At 33.0% G+C, this 25,857-nt stretch overlaps 1 protein-coding gene across 1 annotated transcript in view; it reads left to right on the top strand.

Moving 5' to 3' along the window:
* The first annotated feature begins 8,426 nt into the window (after positions 1–8,426).
* Positions 8,427–25,857, top strand: part of LOC131844786 (uncharacterized protein CG3556) — a 126,429-nt gene continuing 108,998 nt past the window's right edge. Inside the window, exon 1 of the mRNA XM_059193754.1 lies at positions 8,427–8,523. The gene's annotated coding sequence lies outside the window, so the exon portion shown is untranslated. The remainder of the gene's footprint in view (positions 8,524–25,857) is intronic.

The following is a 25,857-nucleotide window of genomic DNA, read 5'->3' as shown; positions in this document are numbered from 1 at the left end:
ACATTTATATTCATGGGTATGAGTATGACCGTTTGTGTCGGCGTGGATGTTATCAACGTAATGTCATTAATATGTATGTATTTACGAAAAAAATTAAATCTATCTATTTGTATCAGTTATCTAGTAGAGTACTAGATAAATGATACAACAAGTTAAGCTACCTAAAGCTTGTGTTATGGGTCATAACACAAATACACAAGCTTTAGGTAGCTTAACTTAAGTCTAGATTGAACTGTGTGAATTGTCTTGAGATTGTAATTATTATTATTCCATATGTATATTAGTCTAGAAGGTATTTATAACATAGGCCATTAGTTGCATTGAAATAAAAATATTCATTAAAAAATGAAAAATATTACTAAAATGGTTTACCATTCAATTTTGCAAACTAATTTCGTCTGCAGATGCCTGCATCCTATTAGGTACCCTTCCTCAAGTTGCATTGATTATACAGCGATGTTGCAACTTAGTTCTCAAGTACACCACAGTCATGCAAGTAATTTATTGAGAATTATTTGCATGGATTTAGTTGCAGTTGCTTACATAAACTTGAGTTACTATACTCCTTATTATTGTTTGGGGACAACAATCTTACTAATAATGAATTCGAAAATTTGTGAATATAGATCGATGGATATTATTATTTCAAACAGAAACTTAAGCATATAACGAGCGGAAAAGTATAGTTTATACATCAGAATAATTTACACAGGCTATTTTGAAAGATAACTATAATTTTTAAATACTAAGTAAGTGTGATGCAGATAAAGTTGCGTGAGTCAGCTAGTTTATCATACTTCATCATCAGGTGGATCAGTTCTGTTTGATCTGTCTGCCGTGAAGAAGCATGCTGCTTTTCAAGCTTCATTTTGGCTGAAGTAATATATGACAGTAAAATTAAAGGACATTAAATAATAATAATAAAGGGACTCCTTTTGATAATATATTTTAGTTATTATATTATATTTTATAAGGTTTTTAATTTTAGGTTCTTAGTTGTACAATTAAGTTATATATAAAGTATAAATACCTATACATTAATAAACGAATTATGATAAGAAAATAATAATAGGTTTGTATCTGTGTTATGGGATAACCGATATAAATACCAAGACTTATTTTTTCTATAAATACATACATTATATACATAGACTAATACCCAGACCGATATAAACAGTCATAGTCATAATTACAAATTTTTTGTATCGTGCGAAGAATCGAATCCGCATTCATCGGAAGTAAAGCTAAACCGCTAGATCACCGAGGCCAACAAAACTTAGCACTTAAGAACAGCAATTCAACAGGGACACTACGTCACATGATATCTGTGGTTCTGCTCATGTAATTAGTCTCTTTTCCTGTAAGATACGAGTAAACGTGTTGAAAGTGGAAACGAACCTTAATGAACTTGTTTCGCGGACTGGTCAAAAGTAGTGAAGAGAAAGAAAACCCAGTAATGACTCAGCAAGTACCGCGATGCACGACTGTATTAAATAAAAGGTCCACACTCCGGAAACAAACTCTTATAATGAGTTTTGTTTCTGGGACTACACCTCTTTATTTTTATACTCGCTTAGTAAGTTTTCTCGATGCGAAGGAAAGTTTAATAAAAAAAAATATAAACGGGGAACGCTTTGGTAACTTATTCAGTACGATTTGATCAAACTGTGCAAATGTTTTTCTAACAACTGTTTTCTTTGTGGTTTTTCCTCGTCACATCTTTTTTATCATTGATATTTCTATCGATAATGTAATAAATAAAGTTGAAGATTATTTATTCAGTATTGAATAGTATGACTTTACTTTCTTGTACATATTTTATGTACCTACATGAAAGTAAAATTAATACTATTTGTTTTAATAAAAAAAAACCATAAGCCTTTAAAAATTGAATAATTTAACATCTCTTTAAAATTCGTAAAGAATTAATAAGTTTAATGTTTTACTTATGCAACATATATATTTACTCAGTTGAAGAGAGATTGTTCGTATTAAAAGTTATTTGAAATGTAAACCATGCTGGAGTTTCTCCATTGAAAATCGGACAATCTAATCGGGGTAAACGTACTATTCTGTAACGTAGAGGGCCATACAAAGGTACCATTGTGTTTTTGTGTCGAGTTAGATTGCAAGGATTTCTTGTTCCAACAACGACAACGTTTGTGTTTGGGAACCCGCACGTGTTGCTGGCGTGCCGAGACTGGGGTAAAATGTTTTCTTAGTCATGGAATATACATAGGTCTAATATATATATTTCTGCACTGAAACAACGATTCTTGTGTTGTTGTTTCAACTTATAATGCAGAACATACTTGCTGCGATAAAGCGTTACGAGTGTAGCTGAAATTAGATTCTATTTCTGCTTAAACACTTTACATGGGTTTTATTATATTAGTAACGAGCTGTAGCCGCGACTTCGTCCGCGTGGAATTTAACAAGAAAAATTAATAAGACATTTTTGCTAAAATAAAGGTTGCCTAAGTTACTTCTTATTACATCGGCTACCTGCCAAAAAAGTCCCGTCAAATCGGTAAAGCCATTTCAGAGATTAGCCGGAATAGACAGACAAAAATTGTAAAAAATGTGTTTTTGGTGTATGTACCATATTTATATTTATATGCATGTAGTAAAAAATTGTTATTTCAATATTACAAACAGACACTCCAATTTTATTTACATGTATAGATGAGTTTTATCCGTTTGTATATTGTTTGTATCGGCCAGAGTGATTTCTATATATATAATACTAGCTGACCCGTGTAACTTTGTCTGCATCACACTTACTTGACATTTATCATTATATTTCGCCCAATTTACATAATACTGAATTATAGTATATATTACTGTAAAGTTTCATCAAAATCCGTTCAGTAGTTTTTGCGTGAAAGAGTGACAGACATCCATCCATACTCACAAACTTTCACATTTATAATATTAGTAAGATTATGTATGTGTATTAGAAAAAAATGTATGTAAGTATTTGTATAACTGTTTAGTACCAATAACACGAACTCTGCTTAGCTTGGGACTGGATGACGGTGTGCATTTATAGGGTTATTCTATCTTAAATAGAATATAATAGAATAGAAAATCATTTATTAAAATAAACTTACATTGAAGCACTTTTGAATAGTCATTACATTTTTTTGATCTACCGCTCATTCGGAAAGCTGTCTCATCACAAGAAGAACGAGCAAGAAACTTGCGTGTTGCTCTTTTAAATAATTTTATTATTACTTTACATTTTTAAGTTTAAGTGTGTGAATACAAACCACCAATTAGAACTAATTCAATTAAATACTCAAATAGAAAAAATATTGAATATATAACCAACTGGTTAAACAATTAATAAGAGGAAATCAGTCATAGTGATTAGAGCAGACCAGTCCTTACAAGCAGCACCCGTTCACGAGTATGACGGATGATAAAAAATATAAAATTAATACAAAAATAAACATATTGAAAGAGTTTGCAACATTGATAATAAAAATAGTCTTCTCCTGCTGTACGCTTGAGTCAGCTCACGTCATACAAAACTTAGTTTACTATGTAATAAGGTTCCAAAGAAGATTCACTCTCTCAATGCCAGCGGTTATGTGACAGATATTAATTTTAGTAGACACACCAGCTGGGTTGCACAATTGCGCCGAGAAATTGTGAATCCGAACACGTTGGCTCCATTGTTCCCTATTATGAGTTATATCACGTACTGCACTAACACAGCAAATGTAAAGAGTAATTGTAATAACTTTGGTCAGTTAGATATAGTCAGTGTCTAGACAAAATGTTGCACTACATGAGCTTTAATAATAATAATAATAATAATAATAATCTCAGGACAATTCACACAGCGCCATCTTTTAGCTAAAGTTTGTGTTATGGGTACTAGATAACTGATACAAAAACATAGATATTTTTTTTCGTAAATACATTCATATTATATATAGAAAATACCCAGACCAATAGAAACAATCATACTCATGAATACAAATGTTTCCGTGCAAGGAATCGAACCCGCGATCATCGGTCGGATATATATCAATAAGGATATTTTTACTTTTTATTACTAATATTTTTATAGCTTTACATCTATTTGGATATATATCATATATTTTTCAAACATATCATTATTATTTTTGGTTTATTTTTCTCCTCGGGTAAAAGCCTCCTCCATCTTAAGCTAACCCTCGCTATCCATGGCAATATGCATCCAGTCTTTACCTGCATTTTTTTCTTTATGTAACTGGAACTAGGATCAAGCCCATCGGATCGCGAGTGGGCCGTCAGCATATACATATACATGAACAGACAGCACGTTTTTATATCAACCCCGTGATATCACTCATTCGTTGCTGTACTGGATATTATCGCTAAGTGTATACTGGTGATTTTGCTATACTAGCTGTGCCCGCAGGCGTAACCTCGCAGCTAGTAAAATAATATAAACTATAAATTTCGTCAAAATCAGTTCAGTAGTTTTTGCGTGAATGAGTAACAAACATTCATCCATCTGTCCAGCTATACTCACAAATGTTCGCGTATAATATTATTAAAACTATCACAGATATAAAAAAAAATTACCCGATATCGATAGTGCGTTACCTACCTAATACTTAAAATGACTTCAAACTTGTTACAAATAAATTGAGTAATACCCAAAATTTTATCATTTTGTTGTATCCCATCCTTGGATTAGTAAAGGTTTTAGTTTCCTTATTTTAAGTGGTCTAGTACTCATTAAACATTATTGCCGTAGTCACATGTACGTATGTATGATAGGATAATGATGATTTTCAAGTAATCTTAAAAATTATATCTTACCACTAAAAATTAATACATGCACCTTACATTCAATATCAAAGTTCAGAACAATCAGAACTGGCTGGAAAGCGATCATCTAACATAATAAAAATCTTGGTGCTCATTCGAAATTCAAAAACTTTATCGCGGGTTGTCCTGCTACTTATTGCAATTTATTGATTTTTTTTTTAATTTCGTTAATGTTTCATTTGTTGATTGAAAAAATGGATAATTGTAATAGAGTGCATTGATGCTGTCAACTTGTCCACCATGGTTTTTGTACTATTTTGATACTTCTATTTTTTTATATGTCGCCTTTGATTGTCTTTCGGGCCGTCTTAGGAAATATATCCACGTAAAATTATTCGTGGCATTTTTTAAAATTCTGTAGTGATTTCGTTCAGTCACTTATTACTTCCAATTACATAAAAGAATTAAAATCGCAATTCAATAGCATCTTGTACAATAAATATAGTTATAACGGTTTAATTATTAACTAGCGACGCATCCCGGCTTCGCACGGGTGTATAACATGTACAAATCTTTAAATTTCTCGGCATGTTCTATACTATAATTATACGTATAAACCGTCCTCTTGAATCACTCTATCTATTGTTGACATTAAAATCCGTTGCGTAATTAACATTTTACAGAGACATAAGTGAGCAGACAGCAGTAGCAGAGTGACAACAGACAGCGAGGACAACTTTGTTTTATACTACATAAAAATACTCATACATTTCTATGTAGTGTATTATTACTAAATTATTTACATTGTTTGTGACTTTAATCCATTAAAATTGCCGTTTTTAATACCCATTATGTTAAATGGTCAGTTATGCGAAAGTCCAGTACATTTTAATGTTACCAGGGTGGCATGACTGCAAGGAGCCGGGGAATGCCGTTTCATTAAATTTGTATTAGTTAAGTTTGATTAATAAAGTTGCAGACTCAGCATTCCCACTTTTGGCGGAAAGTTTTCGTATTAAGAACGCTCCTGGTGTATAGTGGTCCTCGGGATTGGATAGTTCAAGTTATGGCCATCGTTGAGTACTAACGACTTTTCTTAACGTTTAGTATAAAAATAGTTATTAAATTATGTATGAATATAAATAAGACTTCTCGCTAATAACTTACCAACCAATATACATAGAAAAAGTGCTAGAATGAGATATTTCTAAGATTTGATGGAAATTAGGAAGGGGAGTGTTAATAATGTGGGCTAACCCCATTGCAATATACCATGTCAGGTTGACCTTGAAACCATCGTGGTAAATTGCCATTATGCAAGATGGGCTAACTGACCTGACTTCATGCATCACTTTCCACTAGTGCCCCGCCAGCATTAAGCGTTAGCGTAGTCTGGTGCATCACTTTATTATCATACTTTAAAAATATATATAGTACCAGTTGAATATTCATCACTGACATTATGACGTTATATGACGCCCATGACACCCTTTGTACATTGCCATTTCTGGAGAGCAAGATGTTCCCTCATACATTGTAACTTCACTGCCATAATCATCACTCCTTACTAATATTATAAATGAGAAAGTAACTCTCTGTCTGTTGCGATTTCACATCAAAACTACTGAACCGAATTAATGCGAAAAAAGTATTGTAAGGCGTCAAAAACAAAATCAAATTACTTACAAACTGCGCTGCCAAATGATCAATTTAATAAATATATAGCAGAATTTGAAATAAAAACCAGAATATATATATTTATATAGAATACCTACATACACTACCTACTATACACATACCTACTATACATACAATTATGATCATCATCATCTGCTTCTTCCTTATGTCATTTATTTGTGGTCGGCGTAATATGTTTTCTTCCATTCATCCTTGTTCGCAGTCATCTCGTTATTTATTCCCATTCTTACCATATCATCTTTCACATATTTTCTTTCCATGGATCTCTTTTTCGGCCTTCCTCTGCCCTTATAACTATTCACATTCATATGTAACACCTTCCTTAAAATATTATCTTATTTCTTAATTGTTTATTGTTGTTCTCAAATATTATAAATTTATATAAACCCGCATGTTTCTTATAGTCCAATAAAATATTATATTAAATCGTGATGTGACCAGTTACGACGCAATATATAAAAATAAACGTGCAAATACGTGAATAATAATATTCAGAAACAAATTTTGATTTAAGTTGACTGGAAGGGAATGAAAAAATTAAAAAAAAGAATTAAAAAACGCCTTTTTTAAAATAACTCGATCACGGTAAGAAACATAAAAAGAAAAACTAAATAATAGTTGTAGAGAAAAAAATTCTGCACACACTATTAAGCTTTTCATGAGTAATGGAGGTGACTGAAAACCAGTGTTATATATATGAGGTGCACTGAGGTTGTTATATCAGCAACAGCCAAAGCAGTTCCTTTTAACAACTTTATTTATATTAATATTGGTAATAAAGCTATATCTATCTAAAGTGAGATAGGTTTTCTTTCGGCTATGTACGCCCTTAACGAGTAATCCTTTACTAAACTGCAAGTACTCCAACTGTTATAACACCCCTTTTTGATCGGCAAGGATTAAAAGAAAACTCACTTTAAAAGCCATTACAGTAATCCTAGACAGAAAGGTACGTAGCAGCTGTTAACAACAGGGTGTAATAATCCATATTTTTAACGGACTTTAAAGAAAAATGTTCAGCAATAATTTCTTTTTTATTATTTATATATTAGGTTCAGGAAACTTAATATTATTCACATATAAGTCCTTAAGGTCCTAAAGTATGTACAATATGGATCAACCATATTGTATAGATATACCTTAAGACTAACATATATAAAATAATAAAATCCTATTAATATTATAAAAGCGAAAGTTTGTGAGTATGTATGGATGTTTGTTACTCTTTCACGAAAAAACTACTGAACGGATTTTGAGGAAACTTTACAGCTATACACCAGAATAACATATAGGCTATAAATATAACGATGGTGAAACCGCGGGCACAGCTAGTATAAAATAAAATAATAATATTGTCTTCATGGTCTTAAGTTAATTTGAACAGAGATTATTAGTTAGATAATCTCTATTCAAATTAACTTAATAGAGAGATTCAGTTTCATTAAGTTCATAACCTTAAGGTACGACTAACCCCGTTTATATTAAAATATTAAATTTATTATATTAATTTTAATATAAATAATTATGGGATTACAAGTGTAACATTGGGAAATTATGTTAATTATTATTATAAGAACCCAGAGCCGTTTAAGTCAATGTAAAAAATAAACAGTTTGTTTAATGTCCAGACGAAATCTCCGCTGTAAATGACCCCTACCTATCTATATTCAGACTTTAAACGAACATCAATACGCTCATGCAAACAATTTGACACCAAATTTAAATAAGAATTAAGTCCTATTTCGTGTGAACCAAGACTATGTCTCACTCCATTACAAATGGGGAAACAATTTGTATCAAGGCAGAGAACGTCAGAAACTGCCGCGGAAATTATACGAATGAGTGTCTATTGGTACTGGGGGAGGATGCAACACCGAGAGATTGCATAGGGTGTTTCCATCCCTCTGAAAAGCGAAATAATTTTCAGTCTACGCCGGTCGGTGTTCGCGACCGGTCGCGTCTCTCGCCTTACGCTATCACGAATTCCAGGCAAATTTCCAACTCCGTATATTCTTCTATAGTTGTTGAAAGCAGCGGAGAAGTTTCACGAATCTTGTAAGTAAATTTAATACATTTCTTTCTTGTTATAATGCTTAAATAAATGATATTTTTCTTATTTTACAACCGAACTTTGCTAGTTAAAAAGCCGTCTCGTCCACGGGGAGCCGTTATTAAAAAACTTGAATTTGTGATGGATATTTTAAAAGGCATTTGAGACGTTTCGAGGGTTATGGTCGGCATGACTTCTGCCTTTATTGGGGCTATGTTACATTTATATTCACTTAGCGGAATGAGGACAATTCAGTAATTACGGTGTCGCTTTGGTTTGAGATGGGTTTTTGTGGTCGGAGTCTGTAAAAATATTTAGATAAGATTGTGCCCATTTTTTATATTTAAAATTAAATTTATTGCTCATATAGCAACTGTAATTACGGTTTGAGTGAAACATTTAGGAACGTGCTTGTTGCTAACTTTGAATCTGTGACGGAATAACCGGATAAATTTTAACGAGTTTGAACTTTTCACATTTCTTTATTCTAATGATATAATTAGAAATGGGATACAGTATAATTAAATCTGACAGCCTATGCCTTTTCAAGCTAAACTTCATAATTAGTTTAAACAAACCATATTGACAAACTCGGGTCTGTGCAATTTAGTACACCGCCTTACTACTATTGGTTGCGGGTTCATTTCCTCGCACGATGTAAATATTTGTATCTGTATTGGTCAGCGTATTTTCTATGTATTTTACAAAAAAAAGATTTAGGTATTCTATCAGGTCTAGTAGAATTGTCCGCTATTATTTATATATATTATGTATGTCCTTTTTTACGGGAGCAATACCTTCTAACACGCGGACCTTAGCCAAGCATGGATGAGTTTAAAAATAACATGACGATTATGAATGTGATAACGAAAGATTTTTTTTACAATACGACATGTGTTAAAAAAGACGGCTGGGGGAAAGGGAATTGTTAGTAATGTGGATTGATGATCATATTGCTAGCAATGTACCATGTCAACTTGACCTCCATGCGGTGCTCCCTGGAAACCATTATGATAAATTCTTGGTGAATTTGTCAAGATGGGCTAACTGACCTGACTTCTAGTTCATCTTATCATCCCCCACTGGTGGCTCGCCAGCGTAAACCGTTAGCGTAGGCGGGTGCACCATTCCATTATCATCCATAAAAAAAAAAAAAAAGAAAGACGGCTAGCGATAGGTTAGAGTTACGTGTCATATTATTATTATTTATGTATATATTTTATACATCTCCCTTTGATGGGGTGATAGACTTATCATTGCGGGTGAAAATAACCAAATAACGTTAACTGTAAAAGATATGATGATAATATTTTTTTTTAAACGGAAGACAAAATTTACTATAATAAACAAATTAATTTTAAAACAAAATTTAATATAATAAATGATTAATTAATAATAATGTCCGCAAATTTTGGACATTATTATATTATATTAACTTAATAATGTAAATACATAATTGATATAAAGCATTTTTTCCAAGAGATTTTGTACTGTTCAAACATAACATTAGCAATCTGAATTCGTGAGGATTTAGACAAAGATTCATGTGACATTTTTATAGCCATAAATATAGGCGTAAATACCTGGTAGAACCTATATTTTTTTATATAATAGTAATGGCAAACGAGCTGACGACCCACTTAGTGGTAAGTAGTAGCCATCTCCATATACATGAACAGCGATACTGATATCATGTTATCATGTGATGCTTGTGATAGCACTTACGCGTTGCTATTCCTGACTACTAAAATCTTATAATAATAATAAAATGTATGAAAAAAAAGACTAATAATAATAATCTCAGGACAATTCACACAGTGCCATCTAAACCCAAGTTAGGCTATATAAAGCTTTTGTTATGAATACTAGATAACTGATACAAATAGATTGATATTTTTTTCGTAAATACATACATATTATACATAGAAAACACCCAGACCCACACAAACAATCAAACCCATGACCATTGGAAGTAAAGCACTGCGCTAATCCGTTAGGACATCGAGGCTGTCAAAAGTAGATCTTACTAATATAATAAACGTAAATACGGATAGATCATTGCCATTATCATCATCGCAGCCCGGAAGACGTCCACTGCTTGACATAGGCCTCCTCCAAAGATCTCCATGACGATCAATCCTGCGCTGCGCGCATCCAATGCCTTCCAGCGATCTTGACCAGGTCGTCGGTCCACCTTGCTGGAGGCCTTCCCACGCTGCGTCTTCTGCTCCGTAGTCGCCACTCGAGGACTTTATTGCTCCAACGGCCATCTGTCTTACGAGCTATGTGCCCTGCCCATTGCCACTTCAGTGTCGCAATGGATGAATAGCTATCAGTTAATCTTCGCGCAAAAACTACTAAACGAATCTTGATGAAACTTTACAGTCATATATAGCTTATGGATCAAAATAACACAGGCAATGAATTTCATGCGAATAAAACCGCGGGTACAGCTAGTAAATAATAAGTATTATTTTCACAAATACCGTTATTTTCTTCTCTTTTCTGTTTATTGGTGATAATAAAATGTAAGGCAGTTAAAGGGTAACATTTATTACTTAACATACTACGAGTACATTATAGGGTAATAAAAGTGAAATGCTTCTTTTACGTGTGTGATCATACCTATACTTACTTACTTACTAATCCTTATTAATATTATAAATGCGAAAGTATCTATCTGTCTGTCTGTCTCGCTTCCACGCTAAAACTGCTGAATCGATTAAAATGAAATTTGGTACACCGATAGACTACATCAGTTTCCCAACCTTTTTAGTACCATACCCCACCATAGCCTTTCTAAAATTCTTATGCATCCCTCCCCTAGGAAATTCACTAGGAAATTGTAGTTATTTGTAGTATACGTTATATTGTAGTAGGAAATAAATAGTAAGTTAGTTTTCAATACATGTAATTATAAATTGAAATTAACTTTCCATATAATTTTAATAAAGAAACCATTTTCGAATTGCCCCAGTGCCTCCCTTAACAATCAAATTGCCCCCCTGTGATGCGTGGGCCCGACGTTGGGAAACACTGGTCTAGTACTTTGTGAAAGGATATATTTAAAGCTAGAAGCTTGAAACTTATTTTTTAGGCTGTTGATTATATACAAAAAAAAATAATAAAAGTATGTAAAAATTTTGTCTTTAAAAAGGTAAAATAAAATAGGGGGTGAAAGTTTGTCATTCGTCATTTTTGAAGGTAGAACGATGTAACTTATGTATTTCTTTAGATTTTTTAAGTCAGAATATTAAATATTTTAAGCTATCCAATGTCACTGTTCCACACGGACGAAGTCGCGGGCAGAACTAGTGTAAACATATAACTATATGTTTGCAGCGACATCTACAGCAATAAAAAAGGTTATTATTAGAGAAAGTGTGTGTATCCTTTGTTTCAGGATTTATTGTGTTATTATTATTATATATGTTTTATCTTATTTTCAAATGTAAATTCTTATATTTCTCTTATATGTTTTGTTACAAATGAAAGTATTTTATAAGATAAAACTGAGTGCCTAAACCGTCTCAGTTACCTAGTCATAAATATAATCATGATATACGTAAGGTTTTTGAATAGAAATAATTGATAATAGGTTACAATTTAATACTATTCTATCTTAAATATTCTACTTTTGAATGCCTCGGTGGTCTAGTGGTTTAGCGTAGCGTTTTATTTCCAATGGTCGCAGATTCGATTACGCACACGGTACAAACATTGGTATTCATGAGTATAAAGTTTTCAATTTCACTTTAACATCAAAAATGACCAGTATATAGGCTACGATCCATTTTCCTCTGGCAGTTCATCAGTTTGTTTTGTCGTTCCAGTTATGTGAAATATGTTCTGACGAATTTTTCGATATGATGCTTACAGCTACCTTTTACCATCACACCGCTCACCATCTACAAGGAAGTTAACCCCATACGCTAGAACCTAAGTGGTCTCGAACAGTGCGTTTTCAGAGGAGCATCCACTTGTGTTCACTTTATCTATGTTTGATAATGAAATAGTGCTCCCTTCTGCACTAACGGTTTTCGGTGGCGGAGCACCATTGGAGGATGATAAGATGAACATGAGGTCAGGTCTAATTGATTCTCATGCCCCTGAAAACCATCGTGATAAATTCTTGGTGAATTTATCACGATGGCTTTCAGAGGGAACCACGAGGAGGTCAACCTGACCTGGTACATTGCTAGCAATAAGATCATCAGTACACATTACTGACAATCCCCATCCCCCTTGCGTACACTTAGGTTGTGGAATGAACTACCGAGGTTTTCTCGAGTGACTACAGCATAGGGTTTTTCAAGAAAGATTTATTAAGGTTTCTTATTTATTCCCTTTACACCCTGCACGAGACACCCCTGTTGCTTCAGACGTCCATAGGCTACGGTAACCGTTTACCATCAGATGGGCCGTATACCTATTTGCTACCATCGTAAAAAAAGGAACCAGTATAAAAAAAAATTAAAAAAACGATGCTAAAAGATTTCGGCGGTGAGCGTTCATAATTTAATTTGCAAAATATAGAAAAGCCATTATTTGGAAACGAGTTTATGCTCCAGTCGATTTACTTTTTATAGCTGGCCATTTATAATGAACCTAGATGCCTAAAGCCTAAAATGAAGACGCCATTGAAAAGTCATTTGACTGTAGGCTACGCAATTTGCATGAAAGATATAATAATAAAATGTATATTAAATATTGTATACTAATGTTATAAAGAGAGTTTTGAGTTTTTGTATTGACGGTCTCGGTGGTCTAGCGGATTATTAACACCGCCTTACACCCGATGGTCGCGAGTTTGATTCCTTGCATGGTATTAATGTTTGTGTTCATGAGTATGATTCTTTATATTCGTCTGGGTTTATTATACATTTTTTTTTGTAAATAAATATATAATCTCTACATGTATTATATATATATTTACAAAAAAAAAAGTATTCCTGTCAGTTGTCTAGTACCCATAACACAAGCTCTGCTTTAGTAATATAGCTTATGCATCAGAATAACATATAGGCTACTTTTTAAATGAAATTTAACGCAGTTGAAACCACGAGCACAGCTAGTAATATTATAAACGCGAAAGTTTGGGAGTATGGATGTTTGTTACTCTTTCACGCAAAAACTACTAAACGCATTTAGATGAAACTTTACAGTAATATAGTTTATGCATCAGAATAACATATAGGCTATAAATTTGACGCGGGTGAAACCGCAGGCACGGCTAATATTCTTGTATATGAGACATGCTCCATACGTTTGAAAATTTCAAATGAAAATCCATTTTCTTTATTGAATGTATATAGAATTTTCACACTAATGGGCATCCCGTCTGAGATCTAATAGTGAACAAGCCATGTAGCCGAATAACGACGTTGCCCACAGATAGGGATATATATACAGACAGTAATATAATGCTGCTCATTAATTATAGACTTGGCAGGTTAATCTTTGGTCGTTTATTGAACTATAATACACACACGCTTGCGCTTTCATAGTCTCTACTTAGTATCTGATAATACATATAATCCTAAATGGAGTTACGAGATAATTTTCACTTGGTTTATAATTTTGTGCACTAAATGCTCGGTATGTACCATGCCAGGATGACCTCCACATGGTTCCCCTGGAAATCATCGTAATAACTTCCTAGTCAATTTGTCACACTAACAGACCTGAACTCATGTTCATCTTATCACAATCCACTGGTACCCCGCTATGGTAAACCGTTAGCGTAGGCGGGAGCACGATTCCATCATCCATTAAAAAAATCTCTCTCTGTCATTCCTACATCTGTCACACCTACTTCAACAGCCTTGCAGCTTAGCTCCAAGCTGTGTTTTGTTGGGTGAGACATGACACTGAAATTACATGGTACAGGCTCAAGATATCTTCATCTTCCATAATTCTGACACATCTAAGTTCCACTACGGGTATTATATATTGACATGACATGATGTATGTAGAATTATTTATATATATATGTATATTATATTGGTTATCACTCAACATCAGAAAGGTCCTCATCAGGAACATCAGCTTGTCTAAATTTTATGTTTTTTTAGTTTGTATAATGAAGACTACTGGCCTTATTGTTATGTAACAATATGGCTTGTATATATATGGGCTACCATATATGTATATACTTATATATACATATGTATGTAGATAAGCACACATGTATGTATGTAGGCTCTGAAAGCATTTTTTTTCTATCTTACGCTCGTATTCTTTAATTTTTGAGTAGTGTAGACTTCTCAAAAATTAAAGAATACCAGCAGAGTTTCTTATCAGTTCTTCTCATCTCGAAATCATTCCGAACTCACGGTTGATTTGACATTTAAGAGTCTGTAATAGATCTATATACATGATTAAAGATATTTTAAATTTGAAAATTTGAATAATAAGAATATTTCTATACTGATAATATTTAAACTCAATTTTACTCGGCTGGAGAGTGCTTCAACTGGCCTGGTTGAAGAGAGGTCAAGAATTGCGCACGTAATGAACAAATGGGAGTAGCAATGAGATAATGACCAGGCTGCAAGTGACTCAGTCGCTGGTCCATTTAAAACATGCTATATGATGAAGTGTAAGAATATATAAGTAGTGCCTTGTCATATAAACAAGAAATAATATTTACACATGCCTAATATTATTTGAGAGCGTCGCGACCTAGTGGTTTATTACTCTGAAATAAATCTGACAAACTGACCCGCGCAAATTCGTCTGCGTAACATTTTTCACGTTTTTGCAAATATTTTTCATTGCTGTTCCGCTCCTATTGGCCCTAACATCAAGTTATATAGCTGATAGTCTTTCTTCATAAGTAGGCTAGCCAATACTATAAATGTCTTTTAATTCGAAACAGCAACTCCAGATATTAGCGTATCCAACCAAACAAACAAACAATCTCTTCGTCTTTAAATATTTTTAAATTAAAATAAAGACATGTGCAAAGCCGTGAACAACAGCTAGTTGAATATAAAAAAGTACCAGTATAGCATAAGATGATAGGAGAAAAGGGAAGGAGCGTAAAAATATTGTCAAAGTAAATATGTACAAAGGGAATCGGCACAATGCATCAATATTATTAAATGAAAACAGCGAGATGCCTACCAGCAGCTGCGAGCGGTGTATTGTAAATACGATTAAGATCCAATACAATTTAGAATTTCCAACCGAATTTCTTGCTTGGATGAATCTACTTTCAGAATGTGGCAGCTGAATCGTAAAAAGAAAATATTCAAAAGTGTTCAGAATTACGATCATTTATTTGAATAAAGATTATATCTATGTATTTCAAACAATAGTTTCCTCTTCGTGACTCATTCATTATCCTTCCTTTTTTTGTACCTGGAGTGGCAAATAAATTAATAGAACTATAGGAAGTGGTAGATTAGAATCCTCGCCTATATACATGAAAAGCATCACGGACAGGGGGAAAGGGACTGTTCATAATAGAGACTGGTGATTATTATGACATGTTACCTAAAAATCAGTTAACATCTATTTTTCATACACCTCAATGATAAGGGTGACTTACACATAATTTTTTTTTATTATTTTTCTGACAAAATTTAGTATTTGTAATTTATTATGATTTAGCATTGTTTCCTTGTTGCATTTACTGTGCCTGGTGTCTGTTTGTGTGTGTGTGTGCCTTGAACGTACTTAAAAAAAATCTCTAACATTTTATATATCATTGAAAAATACATACAACTTACTTTTTACCCTTTCACCAATAACCCCTATTTTTATACCAATATTAGTACTATAATTTATTTAGCAAAACAAAGTTTTCCGAAACAGCTAGATAGCTAGACAGATATATTCATAGAAATTAACTATGATACCATTTTTCCTCAATAGAAAATGGTAGAGATCAAGTGAGTCGCGCGCCACAATGGTCGGACATGGCTGCGTGCAGACTTCGAGAGGCAGAGAGTGTCTGCAGCTGACAGTAGCTCGCCTGATGCGAATGGCTCATTGTGCCCACATCCATTTTTATTTTCTACATTTCGTCCTAAACGAAACTATTTTATTATTTTATACGTATCAGTCCATTTCCATTTCAGTTTGTTTGAACAAATCCCACACACCCCTACGGCGGGAGAACGGTTTTTGAAGATTATTTCACACGATAAAAATAAAAAAAGGACACATTGCAAATTAACTACATCGTTATAAAGCAACATTTGACTTGGCCAAATTTCGCTGGATATACTCCATAACTATCTTATATGTATAGATATAGTAATAACAGTAGTAATAAAGTAATAATAATAATAATAAATAATACTTATTAGAGATATTGAATCTTCATTCTATACAAAAATATTAGATACAGGTTCTTCCAGTGCATTTCCATGCACTATTCTATAATATTTTGCATATGCCTTATAAATTTTATATTGCATGCAAATTGCTATACCTTTTGTGTTACACCTTGTTTATTTTGAACCGAGCTGCTTATATTCTCTCGCACTTAACCTTACCTTGTAACGGATCCCTAATAATAATATTTTCCAAGCAAACAACGAATGGACCTTTTGTAGGGCAGGAAAGGGCCAGCTTTGAGCGCCCCTTATTTACTTAACTTGAATACACATATACCTCTCATTTATCATACGCGAAAAAAAATAATGGAAAATTTTAGATGTATCACGGGATCAAAGGGATGGAGGACAAAGTAACTTTGAGCCGATTTGGAAATTAAAATCGTGTTATAATAATATTGTAAGGGCGACTGACATAACGGTATTGCTTGCTTTGCAATCAAAATAAAAAATATAACAGAAACCTATTATACATATTAAAAGGTATAAAATTAACATAAATATCGGTGCAGCTCATGCTACTTTCCGCGATCTTCTATCATGCTCTTTAAATGTTGATACGATACAACTATTTCGTTTAATTCTATTGCGGTTTGGTCGCCCAACACTCAACACTAGGCTTCCAAGTTATATCCGAACTCTATTAAATGCCAGATGATACCTTATTTAGAGACGAAACACGTGTCGCAATATGGGTGTAGACTCAATAACAGTCGGAATTTGATCACCATTAGAGAAGGTCGTAACGGTAGTCAAGTGTTCGCACTGATGTTTGATCTTACATATGCTAATTGTAGCGGAATTAATCAAGATAATAAAAATCCAAGAATTAGTAAAATGATATGAATTAAATATTGTCATTATTGTGATTATCTTCGAAGTGTTTATTATTTCTTTTATTTTGCTAGAATAGCAAATAATAGAAATATATCATTACATATAGCGTATCCCACGTAGACTTACGTTTTACGAAATTCAAGAACATTTTCATAATGCCTACAGCTACCTTTTACTATTGCACCTCTCGCTATTGACAGGGAAAATTGTGTCATCCCCACACGCTGTAACTTGGGTGGTCTCGGACAGTACGGTTTCAGAGGATCTTCCTCCTGCGTACACTTAGACTGTAGAATGAACTACCTGCCGAGATTTTGTCGAAAGACATGGGGTTTTTCAAGACATCGCCGACCCTTAAGAAACCTTAATATACCCATATTAAATCTTAACGGTTGGTAACACGCATGTGATACCCCTCGTGTTTCTGGTGTCCATAGGCTAATGTAAACGTTTACCATCAGATGGTATAAAAAAACTTGACATTTGGCTGTGGTGCTGTTCTTATATAGGTGAATGTTATCAACTTATCACTTACCATCACTGGCTGTCAGCTTGCTAGTCATTCTATTTACATAGAAAAAAAAATACAAAGTATAACCCACAAAGCTTCTAATTGCTTTTCAAAATTTACCTCAACAAAAAGGCAGTAAAAAATTCTTGTTGTAATAGTATTACAGAACCACTATTATTACATTACAATACATACAGGACAATAAAAAAATAAAGCACTTCACAAAAATGTTCTTATAAGTAGTAAAAAGTGGCTGTCATTTTATAAATAGACTCAACCTCTCCAATAGCCTTTACAAAAATATTTTTCCGAAACCTCCATTACCCGGGTATAGTTTAAGTACCAGGAGAATATAAGTAAAGAGAGAAAATCCGATAATATCGAAGCGGGTATTGTCTACCGTTTATTGTCTTTGCAGCATTTTATTCGATTGTATTTATTTGGTAGCACCGTAAGTACATATATTCTTTCCATTAACAATAAATAGGTATATCAACTAATGTTTGGCGACAAATTGTTAATATACTGGCCAGTTTTTTCAAATATCGAATAGTATTTACGGGTAAGGGCCATTAGATTTTTGCTCAAAAGAAAATGTAACTCAATTAACAGTAATAATAGAAACGAAAATTAACTAGCAACTAAATATATGTTTATCTCATTTTAGCACGTAACATATAAAATATCTATATATAAATTCTCATACTTATCGTTTATATACAGAAGGAATGCTGTATGCAAATATTTTTTTAATTATGCATAAAAAATACATTTTGCATATAAATCAATAATAAAAATAATATACATTATTTTATTTTTTATAATATTATTTTATATTTATTAACTACTACCTGTACTCACGACTTCATCCGCATGGAATTTTTTTTTTTAAATGAAAGTAGCATAAGTTACTCTTTATTACATCAGCTACCAAAAGACTACCAAAGAAATTCCCGTCAAAATCTGACCAGCCATTTCAGAGATTAGCCGGAACAAATAGACAGACAGATAAAAATTGTAAAAAATGTTATTTTGGTGTATGTACTATATTTATATTCATATGCATGTAGTAAAAAAACGTTAATTCAAAATTACAAACAGACACTCCAGTTTTATTTAGATGTATAGATAGTATATAAATGTCAAATAAGATATCATTATAGAAAATTAATTGCGCCGCGCCCATACTAATTGGATTACCGTTTTAAATCGACTCCGCTAGTACATACATATGTATACAGTATTGTATTCAATTAATTATGATAATAGTAACGTGACGGACTCGGTGATCTAACGGTTTAGTATACTTCTTTATTTCCGATGGTCGCGGGTTCGATTTTGTATTCAGGTGGTTTCATTCTGTTCAATTAGAGATGACACGATGGTTTCCAGGGGAACCGCGTGGAGATCGATCTGATATGGTACATTACTAGCAATGGAATCAACAGTTAGAATAGAACATAATTTTATTGACTCGTTTTACACAATAATAACATAAGAAATACAAGCAACAATTTACACATTACAAACAAAATAGTTTCCAGTGCTGATTTTCAGTTAGGCCACAGTACGGACGCACACAAATTACAATTAAAATATATATATATATATATAAATATATATATATATATATATATATATATATATATATATATATATATATATATATATATATATATATATATGTAAATTTATAAAGCAGATATTCTACTAATAAAATAAAACCTTCACGAAAGATTTAAATATACACAGCGAAATGTGGGCATGTCAAGTGTTCCATTCACTACAGCATCTACAATTGTCTCTATCTACCCTATTCGGGAGAACAGTCGTAAAGAAATGTTATTGTTATACGTTACAATATCACACTAATTGGAATGTTGTTTTTAACCGACCTCACTCCTGTACATGGAGCGTTCTATTAAATTATTACTATATAAAACTTATATATATATATATATATCTATACTTATATATATGACGGCCTCTGTGGTATAGCGGTTTAGCACACCGCCTTACTTCCGATGGTCGCGGGTTCGATTCCTCGCACGGCACAAACATTTATATTCATGAGTATGATTGTTTCTATCGGTCTGTATGTATGTATTTACGAAAAAAAACATATCTATGTATTTGTATCAGTTGTCTAGTACCCATAACACAAGCTTTAGGTAGCTTAATTTGGGTCTAGATGGCACTGTGTGAATTGTCCTGAGATTATTTATTTATTTATATAGAGGAGAGAAGGGAGCTGTTAGTAATGTGGACTAATAGTCCAACTAGCAATGTATTTATGTCAGGTTGACCTCCACGCGGTTACTATAATTTAACTAGTGGTCGCCCAGTAGTCGAAATTCAACCATAGTTAATTGGGGGGAAAGAGGATTGTTAGTAATGTGGACTGATGACCTTATTGCTAGCAATGTACCATGTCAGGTCGACCTCCACGCGGTTCCCCTGGAATCCATCGTGATAAATTCTTGGTGGATTGACAGATCTGTCACGATGGGCGATGTCACCCGCCGGCGTAAACTGTTAGCGTACCCGCCTGCACCATTCCATTATCATCTATAAAAAACAACCATAGTTAATTTACATTCAGTAAGACTATAGACAAATATTATAATCTCAATTTCACTTTAACAAATCAAGTCAAAAATAATGTATTCATATAGGCTATTTTAGCCGCTTATGAACGTCAAATTCTTTGTATTATATTTTTCCCCTATCGTTTAGTTCAATATACAGATTCAATTGAGAAGAACTGGCAAGACTCACCTGTTTTTTTTAAATACAAGTATTTATTTATATAATTAAAAAATAATAATAAGGTTTCTCTCCCTGGGGCCCTGAACCCCGGCCGACTGTGCTTCTGCCGGGGGTAAGTTGCCATCTCCTCTCCTTAAGAGGGGAGATGAGATTTCTTTGAAGTTTAAGAAATAATAATAATACCATATTAGAATAATTAGGCAGTTAACAGTCGTGGCGACGCCTAAACTTGTATATTTTAGTTATTTCCATAGCATTATGTCATAGTATAATTTTTTTTATTTATAATTTTTAATAATTATGACGTGATCGAGTGGATTGAGTAGTCATGCTCACTAAAATGTCCAGACATATGGCGGCGTTATGGGCCGGGTCATTGGGTTTCGTAAAATATGGTCGAGCGCAGTGATGGCTGGCTCATACATCATACTCGTGAACGAGTGCTGTTTGTAGGGACTGGTCTGCTCTAATCACTACGACTGTTTTAATCCTACTGTGTACTTAATATCTGAACCTAATAAATTAGTGCTAGTTGGTGGTTTGTATTAGCACGTATCGATTGGAAATGTAAAATTACAATGATTATTTAAAAGAGCAATACGCAAGTTTTTTGCTCGTTTTTCTTGTGATAAGATAGCTTTCCGAATGAGCGGTTGATTAAAAGAATGATAACTATGACTATTCAAAAGTGCTTAAATGAAGTTTATTTGAATAAATGATTTTCTATTCTTTCTATTATATTCTATAGAAAAAGACAGTATTATGGAGATATACCTATATTAGGAAAACTATTGACAAGATAGATTTGAAGTATATACAATAATGTACTATAAAAGAATTATAAATTCAAATACAAATTTAGAATAAAAAAATATATTTCCGATTAGCCAGTTACAACTGTTATTTAAATTCTTTATTACAATAGCACAATTTTAGACGTTCTATTTTTGATTTAAATATAAATTATCACCTTCAGGTATTAATATTACGATGATAAATTTTGTAAAATGATATAAATTTTATGCGGCGTGTCGAGAATTTATAAAATTTATAGAAATAAAGAGCAATATCGTCCAGACGGCATGCAATACAAGCCAGAGCACGTTTCCCTCAACTTTTCCACTACATTTGAATCACGAATCACGACTATTTCATTGTGAGGTGGAATCTCATGGAGTATTATTAGGTCTGCAGTCTATTGGCGACCTCGGGGGTCTAGCGGTTTAGCAAATCGCTTTACTTTCTATGATCGCGGGTTCGATTCTTCACACGATGCAAATATTTGTATTCATGAGTATGATTGTTTGTATCGGTCTGAATGTTTGAAAAAATATATCGAAGTATTTATATCAGTTCTCATAATACAAGCTCTGCTTAACGTGGGATTACATACATATTTTTTTGTAAATACATACATAATATACATAGAAAACCCCCAGACCGATACAAACAACCTTATTCATGAATACATGTGTTTGCAGCGTCCGAGGAATCAAATCCGATACCATCGGAGGTAAAGAGGTGTGCTTAACCACTAGATCACCGTGACCGTCAATAATATATTAGGACATTCGACACAGCGGTATCTAATCCAAAAAAATACGAAATGTATATCTTTATATGCCTACGTTTTGAACCGACTTACATTCACTTATACACTATATATATATATCTATGTTTTTAGCCCAGCGGCAAATCCAACAAAGGACTCTTATTTTTTTTTTATTTCGCCATTTCTCTCACCACCCCTCCCGTACGCCTCCCCCTCTTTCGCCGCTCAATGGCTCCCCGATAGCACTACATTACCACAGTACTATTTTATATTCTGTGGCATTACACCAGCTGCGTTGTTTTCTTTGTATTTCGCATGTCTGTCATATATACTGAGATATTTTTCTAACCGTCTATCAGAACGCTCTGTTATTTTTGATTGACTGAACGAAATAAACGCAACAATTTCTCATGTATTCTTAGTACAAGTATTGTAACAATATTATTTTTTACTGATTCATAAACGAGTATATTTTCATTGTTTATCTTTTTTTTAAAGACGTTGTCGGTGGTCTAGTGGTTTAGCACGCTGCTTTACTTCCTATAGTCGATTCCTGGCACGGCACAAACATTTGTATTCAGAAGTATGATTGTTTGTATCTCTATGTTCTTTCTATGTATATTATATATGTATTTACAAAAAAAAGTGTGTAAGTAGGTATTCTTTAGTTATCCTAGTATCCATAAGACAAGCACTGCTTAGCTTGGCTCTAAATGGCGTTGTGTGTATTCTTTAGGGAATTATTGTTATACTAGCTGACCCGCTAGTTCCGCCTCAGAATTAAATATGTAATATGTTTTTGAAGTTTAGTTACGTTCAGAAATTTGAACGTCTGTTTGACAGATAAAAATGTTGTTTTTATTATTTTATAAGCAATTTCTTCAAGACTAAAATTAGCGAAATCGGTTCAGCCGTTCTCGAGTTTTAGCAAGACTAACGAACAGCAATTAATTTTTATATACATATATATAGAAGATATTTAGGAAATTATTTATTATTGCTATTTTTAGAAGAATGTTTCGAATCAATGCAGTGGTTTTGAATATTATTTTACTCATAACAAAGTCTACTCTATCTCTCTCTCTCTGTTTGTATGTTTATTCCCTTTTCAAACGGTTGGACAGATCTTATTGTTGGGCTTAAAGATATATTGTATCACGAACATGCACATTGGCTATCTTTTGCAAAATAAAGGAAAGAAAAAAAAACTAAAAACATTCCTAAAAAAGGAAACAAAGTCGCAGCTATCAGCTAGTATTAATATAAAAATACACGTTATATTTAAAATACAACCGCAATATTGTAAAATTACCGTCGACAAGAAGCAACAACTTCATAATGTGTTGCATAAAATTCACGTGCGCAAAATGCAGATGGCTTAACAATATTGTTATCCTCACGTCCTAGAAATATGGATTTTATTTAATACTAGCTGTTCCCCGCGATTTCGTCCGCGTGGAATTTCCACATAACTTTCATTTTCGAAAATAAAAGTAGCCTAAGTTACTCCTTGTTACATCAGCTACCTGTCAATAAAAGTCCCGTCAAAATCGGTCCAGCCAAAATCAGATCAGAGATTAGACAGAACAAACAGACAGACAAAAATTGTAAAAAATGTTAGTTTGGTTATGAACAGTATTTATATTCATATGCATGTAGTAAAAAAAGGTTATTTCAATATTACAAACAGATACTCCAATTTTATTTCTATTTATAGATATAGAATAAAAGTAAGCTATCCATACTTTACACCACAGATAAGATAGTATTACATACTCTATACTAATATTACTCGTATAAATTAGATGTCTGTCTGTCAGTTTGTTACTTTTTCGCAGTTAAATCTCGGACCACATTGAAGATAGTTTCTATCAACATCTGATACAGAAAATTGACACGTCCAAATTGCAGATGATTTAACAACATTGTCCTCCTCATGTCCCAGAAATATGGCTTTTATTCAATAAATAGAATATAAGTAAGCTATCCATACTCTATACTAATATTACCCGTATAAAAGCATACAACTTAATAATTTATTTATCTCAATGCTTTCTTGATTTAATTATTTTAGAAATATGAAAGCGCAGCGGTTTTTATATTGATTGCCGCATGCATTCTTATGTAAAATGTGAATACTATAACTATCAGATGGCAATTGTGAGTAGTTATGACGTGGTCTGGTGTTTTGAGTAGTCATGCTCACTAAAATGTCCAGACTTGTGGCGGCGTGGTGGGCCGGGTCATTGGGCTCCCTAAAATATGGTCAAGCGCAGTGACGGCTGGCTCATCCGTTATACTCGTGAACGGGTGCAGCTTGTAGGGACTGGTCTGCTCTAATCACTATGACTGATTTCCTCTTATTAATTGTTTAACCAGTTGTTGTGTATTCAATATTTGCTAATCGGTGGATTGTATTCACATTACACACTTAAACTTAAATTGTAAAGTAAGAATAAAATTATTTAAAAGAGCAACACACAAGTTTCTTGCTCGTACTTCTTGTGATGAGACAGCTTTCCGAATGAGCGGTAGATAAAAAAAATGTGATGACTATTCAAAAGTGCTTCAGTGTAAGTTTATTTGAATAAATGATTGTCTATTCTATTCTATTGTAATGGGATGTTTTTGTGACAGTTTGTTACCTTTTCACAGTTAAACTGAGGATCACATAGAAGATAGTTTGTATCAAAATATATGGCAGAAAATTCACGCGTGCAATTGGTAGATGACTTAACAACATTGTTATTCTCTCGTCCCAAAAATATGACTTTTTTAATAAATAGTATTGAATAGAATATAAGTAATCTGTCCATACTCTATACTAATATTACTCATATAAATGGGAAATATATTTCCCTGTCAGTTTGTTACCTTTTCACACTTAAACCGCTCAACACATTGAAGATAGTTTGTATCAAAATCTGTTACAGAAAGTTCACACGTCCAAATTGCAGATAAATTTGTTAAGTTACATTGTTATCCTCACGTCCCAGAAATATGGCCAACAGTTAAACAGCTGCAGTTGAATTTCTTTGAGATGTGTATCTTAAAGAAATTCATCATGAATATAGTTCGTATCAAAATGTGTCGCAGAAAATTCTCGCGTGCAAAATGCTGATGGTCCAACAACATTGTTATCCTATATTCTCAGAAATATGGTTTTATTTTTTTACTTGGCAAATGGCAGACTTAACACCATAAGGCATTTTTTATCTAAAAGCGGTGAAATTAAAGTCTGTAGTAATAATCGTATGTAGCAGCTAATATACAAAATAAAATTAATATTACTATTATTAAAGTTTTTTTATTTGTTTTATTC

This window comes from Achroia grisella, unplaced genomic scaffold, assembly GCF_030625045.1.
Source record: "Achroia grisella isolate CSIRO2021 unplaced genomic scaffold, CSIRO_AGI_Agris_v1 utg109, whole genome shotgun sequence".
Lineage (NCBI taxonomy): Eukaryota > Metazoa > Arthropoda > Insecta > Lepidoptera > Pyralidae > Achroia > Achroia grisella.
The sequence above is the reverse complement of the archived record's forward strand: the minus strand, read 5'-3'. Positions and strand labels throughout refer to the sequence as shown.